The sequence below is a fragment of the Stigmatopora nigra genome, unplaced genomic scaffold, assembly GCF_051989575.1.
Source record: "Stigmatopora nigra isolate UIUO_SnigA unplaced genomic scaffold, RoL_Snig_1.1 HiC_scaffold_76, whole genome shotgun sequence".
Classification (NCBI taxonomy): Eukaryota; Metazoa; Chordata; class Actinopteri; order Syngnathiformes; family Syngnathidae; genus Stigmatopora; species Stigmatopora nigra.
In genome coordinates, this window is record NW_027551652.1 from 30001 (window position 1) to 38993 (window position 8993).

Consider the following 8993-nt stretch of genomic DNA (forward strand, 5'->3'; position numbering starts at 1 on the left):
CTCCGTAAAAAATGTTGTTCTACCAGGGGCAAAAAATGTTTTTGGTCTACCAGGGCTGGAAAAACTTTTTCAGGTCTACCAGGGCCGAAAAATTTTTTTCAGGTCTACCAGGGCTGACAAAAAATTTTCAGGTCTACCAGGGCCGAAAATTTTTTTCCAGGTCTACCAAGGCTGACAAAAAATTTTCAGGTCTACCAATGCCTTATGTTTTTTAGCGGCGGGAGGAAGTTGAAAGTGTGGCCGAGGTAGGAAACCACACTGCTGGGCTTGGGTTTGGGTTTGGGTTTGGGTTTGGGTTTGGGTTTGGGTTGCGGTTGCGGTTGCGGTTAGGGGTCCCTGTTATGGTTCCCGGTTGTGGTTGCGGTTGGGGGTGCCTGTTATGGGTCCCGGTTGCAGTTAGGGGAAGCGGTTGAGGTTGGGGGACCGGTTGTGGTTGTTGTTAGGGGATGCCTGGAGCCCCTATCCCCGCCGCTGCGGTTCTCATTTTCCTCCATGCTGGTTCTCTTGAGCTCCAGGCTGGTTCTTATTTTCCTCCATGCTGGAGGATGATGACCTCCAGGCTGGTTCTTATTTTCCTCCATGCTGGAGGATGATGACCTCCATGCTGGTTCTTATTTTCCTCCATGCTGGAGGATGATGACCTCCAGGCTGGTTCTTATTTTCCTCCATGCTGGTTCTTATTTTCCTCCATGCTGGTTCTTTCTCGACCTCCAGGCTGGTTCTTATTTTCCTCCAGGCTGGTTCTTATTTTCCTCCAGGCTGGTTCTTATTTTCCTCCATGCTGGTTCTTTCTCGACCTCCAGGCTGGTTCTTATTTTCCTCCATGCTGGTTCTTTCTCGACCTCCAGGCTGGTTCTTATTTTCCTCCATGCTGGATCTTTTTTTCACCCTGGTTTTCTTTTTCCCCACCTCCATGGAATAAAGCGTTTTTCATCCAAGTGTGGAGCTCATTACCTCCAGAGTGTGACCGCTGCGTGGTGGTCCCCTCTCTGGAGGTTATGAGCTCCACACTTGGATGAAAAACGCTTTTTTATTTCGACATTTTTCCATTTTACTTTTTTATACCATATCTTCCATGCTGGTTCTTATTTTCCCTGGTTCTTTTTTCTTCTTCCATGGAATAAAGCGTTTTTCATCCAAGTGTGGAGCTCATTACCTCCAGAGTGGGGCCACTGTATGGTGGTCTGCTCTCTGGATGTGATGAGCTCCATACTTGGATGAAAAACGCTTTTTTATTTCGAATTTTTTCCATTTCATTTATATATCTGTTTATTTAATTCCCTCATTGCTGGTACTAATTTCTTCCATGCTGGTTTCTTTTTTCCCCTGGTTCTTTTTTTTCCCTGGTACTAATATCTTCCATGATAAATAGCGTTTTTCATCCAAGTATTGAGTTCATTCCTCCAGAGATGGGTCACTTTATTGTGCTTGCCCGTTCTGGATGTAATGTGCTCCACACTTGGATGAAAAACGCTTTTTTATTTCGATTTTTTTCCATTTTACTTGTTTATTTTATCAATTTTATTCAAGTGTAGTGTCATCTCCACATGCCCCCCCGGGGAAAAAGCACTCTCAGGGGCGAAATACATTAAAAAACAGCCACACAACAGTATTTTTATCAAAACAACAGGAGCTGGAGCTCTCCAGCTGCCTGTGGAGCTCTCCGTGGTGCTGGTGCGCTCTCCAATGTGCTGGGGCGCTCTCCAATATGCTGCGGCGCTCTCCAGTGTGCAGGGGGGTCTCTCCAGAGAATAAAGAAAGCGGAGGGCTTGATCTATTTGGATATGGTTATTTTAAATGATTGTATGCTTGAGTTTTTGACTGTCTCTCAAATAGATTGCAGTACTTAAATGTGTCCGCAAGACGGCGAAAATGAGCACATTTCAGGTTGTAACACATAGGGAAAATGTGCTTATTTTTGTTATTCTTTTTATTCTCCAGCTTCCCTCCCCGTGGAAAATGCACTCCATAACATAAACCCCTAACCCCTAACAATAACACTAACCCCTCACATAAACCCTAACCCCTCGCATAAACCCTAAAAATAACACTAACCCCTCGCATAAACCCTAAAAATAACACTAACCCCTCGCATAAACCCTAACAATAACACTAACCCCTCGCATAAACCCTAACAATAACACTAACCCCTCACATAAACCCTAACCCCTCGCATAAACCCTAAAAATAACACTAACCCCTCGCATAAACCCTAAAAATAACACTAACCCCTCGCATAAACCCTAACAATAACACTAACCCCTCGCATAAACCCTAACAATAACACTAACCCCTCACATTAACCCTAACCCCTCACATAAACCCTAACAATAACACTAACCCCTCGCATAAACCCTAACAATAACACTAACCCCTCACATAAACCCTAACAATAACACTAACCCCTCACATAAACCCTAACCCCTCACATAAACCCTAACAATAACACTAACCCCTCGCATAAACCCTAACAATAACACTAACCCCTCACATAAACCCTAACCCCTCACATAAACCCTAACCCCAAACAGCAACCCTAACATAAACCCTAACCCCTAACAATAACACAAACCCCCAACAAAAACCCTAACCCCTCACATAAACCCTAACCCTAACAAAAACCCTAACATAAACCCTAACCCCTAACATAAACCCTAACCCTAACCCCAACCATACCCCTAACCATAACCCCAACCCTAACCCCAACCCCAAACATAACCCTAACAATAACCCCAACCCCAAACATAACCCTAACCCTAACCCCAACCCCAAACATACCCCTAACCCCAAACATAACCCTAACCATAACCCCAACCCCAAACATACCCCTAACCCTAACCCCAACCCCAAACATAACCCTAACCCTAACCCCAACCCCAAACATACCCCTAACCCCAAACATAACCCTAACCATAACCCCAACCCCAAACATACCCCTAACCCCAACCCTAACCGCAAACATAACCCTAACCATAACCCCAACCCCAAAAATACCCCTAACCCTAACCCCAAACATAACCCTAACCCCAACCCTAACCCCAAACATACCCCTAACCCTAACCCCAACCCCAAACATACCCCTAACCCTAACCCCAACCCTAACCCCAACCCTAACCCCAACCCTAACCCCAAACATACCCCTAACCCCAACCCTAACCCCAAACATACCCCCAACCCTAACCCCAAACATACCCCTAACCCCAAACATACCCCTAACCCCAAACATAACCCTAACCATAACCCCAACCCCAAACATACCCCCAACCCTAACCCCAAACATACCCCTAACCCCAACCCTAACCCCAAACATACCCCTAACCCTAACCCCAACCCTAACCCCAACCCTAACCCCAAACATACCCCTAACCCCAACCCTAACCCCAAACATACCCCTAACCCCAACCCTAACCCCAACCCTAACCCCAACCCTAACCCTAACCCCAACCCTAACCCCAACCCTAACCCCAAACATACCCCCAACCCTAACCCCAAACATACCCCTAACCGTAACCCCAACCATAACCCTAACCATAACCCCAACCATCCCCCTAACCCTAACCCAAACCCTAACCCTAACCCTACCCCTAACCTTTGACCTTTGACCTTTGACCTTTGACCTAAGGAGGTCAAAGGTCAAAGGTCAGGGGTTGGGGTTATGGTTAGGGGTTATTGTTAGGGGTTTTGGTTATTGTTAGGGGTTTTGGTTATTGTTAGGGGTTACTGTTAGGGGTTAGTGTTATTGTTAGGGGTTACTGTTAGGGTTTGGGGTTATTGTTAGGGGTTGGGGTTACTGTTAGGGGTTTTGGTTATTGTTAGGGGTTGCTGTTAGGGTTTGGGTTAATGTTAGGGGTTACTGTTAGGGTTTGGGGTTACTGTTAGGGTTTGGGTTATTGTTAGGGGTTTTGGTTATTGTTAGGGGTTACTGTTAGGGGTTTTGGTTATTGTTAGGGGTTACTGTTAGGGGTTAGTGTTATTGTTAGGGGTTACTGTTAGGGTTTGGGGTTATTGTTAGGGTTTGGGGTTATTGTTAGGGGTTGTGGTTATTGTTAGGGGTTACTGTTAGGGTTTGGGGTTATTGTTAGGGGTTGGGGTTACTGTTAGGGGTTTTGGTTATTGTTAGGGGTTGCTGTTAGGGTTTGGGTTAATGTTAGGGGTTACTGTTAGGGTTTGGGGTTACTGTTAGGGTTTGGGTTATTGTTAGGGGTTTTGGTTATTGTTAGGGGTTACTGTTAGGGGTTTTGGTTATTGTTAGGGGTTACTGTTAGGGGTTAGTGTTATTGTTAGGGGTTACTGTTAGGGTTTGGGGTTATTGTTAGGGTTTGGGGTTATTGTTAGGGGTTGTGGTTATTGTTAGGGTTTTGGTTATTGTTAGGGGTTACTGTTAGGGGTTAGTGTTATTGTTAGGGGTTAGTGTTATTGTTCGGGGTTACTGTTAGGGGTTTTGGTTATTGTTAGGGTTTTGGTTATTGTTAGGGGTTACTGTTAGGGGTTAGTGTTATTGTTAGGGTTTTGGTTATTGTTAGGGGTTACTGTTAGGGGTTAGTGTTATTGTTAGGGGTTAGTGTTATTGTTCGGGGTTACTGTTAGGGGTTTTGGTTATTGTTAGGGTTTTGGTTATTGTTAGGGGTTACTGTTAGGGGTTAGTGTTATTGTTAGGGGTTTTGGTTATTGTTAGGGGTTATTGTTATTGTTAGGGGTTGTTGTTAGGGGTTATTGTTATTGTTAGGGGTTACTGTTAGGGGTTTTGGTTATTGATCGGGGTTACTGTTAGGGGTTTTGGTTATTGTTAGGGTTTTGGTTATTGTTAGGGGTTACTGTTAGGGGTTAGTGTTATTGTTAGGGGTTTTGGTTATTGTTAGGGGTTATTGTTATTGTTAGGGGTTGTTGTTAGGGGTTATTGTTATTGTTAGGGGTTACTGTTAGGGGTTTTGGTTATTGTTCGGGGTTACTGTTAGGGGTTTTGGTTATTGTTAGGGTTTTGGTTATTGTTAGGGGTTACTGTTAGGGTTTGGGTTATTGTTAGGGGTTATGGTTATTGTTAGGGGTTACTGTTAGGGGTTTTGGTTATTGTTAGGGTTTTGGTTATTGTTAGGGGTTACTGTTAGGGGTTTGGGTTATTGTTAGGGGTTACTGTTATTGTTAGGGGTTATTGTTATTGTTAGGGGTTACTGTTATTGTTAGGGGTTACTGTTAGGGGTTATGGTTATTGTTAGGGGTTTTGGTTATTGTTAGGGGTTACTGTTGGGGTTTGGGGTTATTGTTAGGGGTTTTGGTTATTGTTAGGGTTTTAGTTATTGTTAGGGGTTACTGTTAGGGGTTTTGGTTATTGTTAGGGTTAGTGTTATTGTTAGGGGTTATGGTTATTGTTAGGGGTTACTGTTAGGGGTTGTGGTTACTGTTAGGGGGTTATGGTTACTGTTAGGGGTTACTGTTAGGGGTTTTGGTTATTGTTAGGGGTTACTGTTATTGTTAGGGGTTATGGTTATTGTTAGGGGTTTTGGTTAATGTTAGGGGTTACTGTAAGGGTTTTTGTTTATTGTTAGGGGTTTTGGTTACTTTTAGGGGTTACTGTTAGGGTTTGGGGTTATTGTTAGGGGTTTTGGTTACTGTTAGGGGTTTTGGTTGTTGTTGGGGTTATTGTTAGGGGTTTTGGTTATTGTTAGGGGTTACTGTTATTGTTAGGGGTTATGGTTATTGTTAGGGGTTACTGTTAGTGGTTTTGGTTATTGTTAGGGGTTACTGTTAGGGTTTATGTTATTGTTAGGGGTTATGGTTATTGTTAGGGGTTACTGTTAGTGGTTTTGGTTATTGTTAGGGGTTACTGTTAGGGTTTATGTTATTGTTAGGGGTTTTGGTTATTGTTAGGGGTTACTGTTAGGGGTTTTGGTTATTGTTAGGGGTTACTGTTAGGGTTTGGGGTTATTGTTAGGGGTTTTGGTTATTGTTAGGGGTTATTGTTATTGTTAGGGGTTACTGTTAGGGGTTTTGGTTACTGTTAGGGGTTACTGTTAGGGTTTGGGTTATTGTTAGGGGTTATGTTTTTTGTTAGGGGTTGGTACAGTAGACAGTAATATTTCCAATTATAATAGTGATTGTATTATAATAGATCTGGTTCGTTTCTGGAAGGTTATTTTACCTATGTATGTGGTCATATCTCTGGTTGGATGTATTTTCTATCATTTTGTGTCAAAAATTATCATCCTGGCTTGTTCTGGGGCTATATCTGACCATAACTACTGTCTAAAACAAGCATATTTAATAATAGAAAGCCCTTAAAACCATTAAAATGGATTAAATTAATGACTAAAATGTATTTAAATGATGAAATATAATGACTCGAGTTTAATTTAATCTATTCTGTATTTTTAAACACTTTAAATGAGCCCAGGGAACGTATTTTAGCCATAAAAAGGGTTTATTTTAACAATTGTAATGACAAAAAGTGTCCACAGGAGGGCATCTTTTCTCCCTTTTCCAGACTTGTAATGACAAAAAGTGTCCACAGGAGGGCATCTTTTCTCCCTTTTCCAAAACAGCGTCTCTCGTCCATTTCTTACGGTACTGTATAAAAAAACTGGTTAAAAACGGTTCTCTTGGGTCAATTAAGACGGGGTAAAGTGCCTAAATATTTGCTGGGACTATATATCTTCTTTTTTTATCAAAAGAATCATTTTTGAATGTATATCCAGCCGGGAAATGCTTTTGGTACGAGTAAAAATGGATGACTGAATTGTAGTTGCCTGTATTAAATACAGTCCATTTCGGTTCTGGAGGGTTATTTTAATTTAAAATTTTTTTCTATATATAAAGGGGTGTATTATTGACAAATTGGTGAAAAAATTAACTTCCAGGGACATTCTGTTGATTTTTTATCACTATAAATAGTAGCCTAAATCATGCCTATTTTCGCTAAAATGATGCATGCATTATAATAAGGTCCAGTCGGTTCTAGTTGTTGTTTTTAACTGGGAATTGTGTCAAATGTGTAAAGGGATGTATTATACTTGTGCTGTGTAAAAATAAAGATTTAATAATGTTCTTGGACTATTTTATACCATAAATAGTGTCATAAACACTGGCACTTGATATAGCATATTGCCTTGTATTAAAAACGGTCCATTTTGGTTCTGGAAGGTTATTTAGATTCAGGACTTTGTCTTATCTCTGGGTGGATGTATTAATGAATGATTTGTGAAGAAATAAACTTTTAGGGACGTTCTGGGACTATTTTTTTACCATAAATAGTGTACAAAAACATGCTTATTTGCGATAAAATGTTGCATGTATTTGAACCAGGTCCAGTTGGTTTTGGTTGATGGTTTGACATGTGGATGGTGTCCATTGAATAAAGGAATGTGTTTTTGATTAAATGGTGTAAAATTTATCATCCAGTGATGTTCTGGAGTTTTAATATTCTATAATCAATGACCTCCATTTGGGTACTGTGTTTTTGCATGGTGGTTGCATTATAACCGGTCCATTTCGGTTCTGGAGTGTTGTTTTAACTGGGAATTTTTTTCATTGTATTTGGCAATGTATTTTGCTTATTCTTTGAAAAAATCAACATCCAGGATGGTTCTGATGCTATTTGTCACTATAATAAATGTCCAAAACATACTAATTTGCGATAAAAATACGGGTGTCATTATAACCGGTCCATTTCGGTTCTGGTGGGTGTATTTGCCCAAAATCTTTGTTCATTGATGAAAGTGATGTATTTTTGACAATTCTGTATAAAAATTATCATCCAGACATGTTCTGGGCCTTTGTAATATCATAATCAATGACGTCTAATTTTGTACTTTATTTTGCACGTTTTTTTGTATTAGAACCGAGCCTTCTCGGTTCTGGTTTGTGTTATTAATCAGAACTTTTTATATGTTGTTGCTGGATGTATTGTAATCATTCTGTGAAAAAATCAACATCCAGGATGGTTCTGGGGCTATTTGGCACCATAATAAATGTCCAAAACATGCTAATTTGCGATAAAATTATGGGTTGTGTTATAACCGGTCCATTTCGGTTCTGGTGGGTGTATTTGGCCAAAATCTTTTTTCATTTATAATGGTAACGTGTTTTTGACAATTCTGTATAAAATTCATCATCCAGGGATGTTTTGAAGCTTTGTAATATCATATTCAAAGATGTCTAATTCTTAACTTTATTTTGCACGTTTTTTGTATTAGAACCGAGCCCACTCAGTTCTGGTTGGTGCTGTTAACCAGGGGTTTTTACATCATGTATATGAATGTGTTTTTATCATTCTGTGAAAAAATCAACATCCAGGATGGTTCTGATGCTATTTGGCACTATAATAAATGTCAAAAACATGCTAATTTGCGATAAAAATAAGGGTTGCATTATAACCGGTCCATTTCGGTTCTGGTGTGTGTATTTGCCTAAAACCTGTGTCTTTTGATGACATGGATGTCTTTTTGACTAAGATGTGTAAAAATTAACACTTAGTGATGTTTTAAAGCTGTGTTATACCATAATCAATGAACTCAGTTTTCACAATTTATTTTGCAATTTTTTGGTATTAGAACCGAGCCAACTCGGTTCTGGTTGGTGCTATTAACCAGATTTTTTAAAAATATGTGAGTAAATGTATAAGCAACATTCTGTGAAAAAAATCAATATCCAGGATGGTTCTGGGGCTATTTTATACTATAATAAATGTCCAAAACATGCTAATTTGCGATAAAAATAAGGGTTGCATTATAACCGGTCCATTTCGGTTCTGGTGTTTGTATTTGCCTGGAACTTGTATCTATTAATGACATTGATGTCTTTTTGACTAATATGTGTAAAAATTATCACTTAATGATGTTGTAAAGCTTTGTTATACCATAATCAAGGAACTCAGTTTTTGCAATTTATTTTGCAAGTTTTTTGTATTAGAACCGAGCTTACTCGGTTCTGGTTGATGCTATTAACCAGAATTTTTTAGATAATGTGAGTTTATGTATTAGCAACATTCTGTGAAAAAATTA